We start from the raw sequence: 1,499 nt of genomic DNA, 5'->3' as shown, positions 1-1,499 counted from the left end.
CTGTAATTAAAGCAAATTTTCAATAATGTATTTTTAAAAAAGTGGTGGTGATGCGGGAATCTCTCTCCTACCTCTTCCTTATGACCCGGGAGGTCGTGGGTTTAAGCGAATGAGTGAAATGGCAGACAGGCTGAGCTGCAGCAGGAGGCGACAGGGGCAGCGGTGGGGAAGGCCGGAAGGTGACAGCCGACCTCAGGGAAGGCAAAAAGAAGGTCTTGGATGTCAAATGCCCAAGGTTCCCGGACCTGGGAATCAAGGGTGATCATTATTACTTGGTGAGAATAGACCAACCAACTGACATGTTCCAAGGATGGCAGGAAGTATTAGCATTACACCTAAAATCAAGGAAGAAGCAGTTATTTATTCTGCTTTCAGCTCTGAAAGCAGAAGCCGCAATAGCTTCAGTAGCAGTAGTAGCCGCAGCAGATTTCCCGAAGTTCAGGATGATTCTCACTTTCTCCTGGATCGCTCGCCGAGAGTCCGGTCCTTCTAGTTCTTTAGTGTGGGAAAGATTTTTAAAAGTCCCCTCCCCTCCCCCTACTCCTTGCTTTCCCCCAAGGACCGTACAGAAAATGTCCTGCAATTTATGGTGGGAAAAACAATAATAGTAATGATACAGGCTTATTGGTGATTCCAACACGAAATCAATCCTTTGACCGAGTCTTTTCGTTCCTTTTTTTTTTTTTTTTTTTCTGGGCGAGGTGTCTGCTCCCCTCCGACTCCCTGCGCTCGTTCCCCGCCCCCCGCCGCCCTCCCCATGGCTCCCTTTCTCCGCCTCCTCGGCGATTGCCATCTGACAAGATCTCCAAATCAAAGTGATAAATCGCTCCAAACTTTTTTTGGCGGCGCTGAGATGTTGGAGGGGCGTCTAGCGCGCATGTGCGAAGGTGTCCAAACTGACAATGCTGGAGAGATAGCGAGTGTGGATTGAGAGAAACGGAGAGAGGGAGGGAGAGAGAGTGAAAGAGGGAAAGACAGAGAGTGAGTGTGTGTGAGAGAGAGAGAGAGAAGAAAAGAGAGAGAGAGAGAGTGTGTGTGTGTGTGTGTGTGTGTGTGTGTAGTGTGTGTGGTGGCCGGGGGCGGGGGGGCCGGCGCGGGCAGAGCCGAGCTACCAGCTCCGCGGAGCCGCGGGCAGTGGGGAGGAAGAGGCCCCGCGAGCGCCTGGAGAGCGCGGACTAGAGGGCGCGCAGCCAGCGGCGACAGCAGCCGAGGAGCAGGAGGCCGAAAGGGCGCGCTCCGGCCCGCGAGCTCCAGGCTGGCAGGGCGCCGAGTGACCCCCAGGGGGCGGGCTGCGGGGACACTGGGCTCGGAGAGGGCGCGGCGGAGCCTCCCGCGCTGTTTCTGGACGCAGCCGCGGTCTTGGGTCACTAACCCTCCCCGGCGCCCCCTGCCTGCCCGGCGTGGAGCGGCCTTGGTCACGCGGGAAGAGGGCGATTGAGTTCGGGGTAGGGGCGACGGGACTCCCATCCCCCATGCTTCTCTAATCAGGAACCTTGACA

This window comes from Bison bison, unplaced genomic scaffold, assembly GCF_000754665.1.
Source record: "Bison bison bison isolate TAMUID 2011002044 unplaced genomic scaffold, Bison_UMD1.0 scf7180017864040, whole genome shotgun sequence".
Lineage (NCBI taxonomy): Eukaryota > Metazoa > Chordata > Mammalia > Artiodactyla > Bovidae > Bison > Bison bison.
This window is presented reverse-complemented; position numbering follows the sequence as displayed.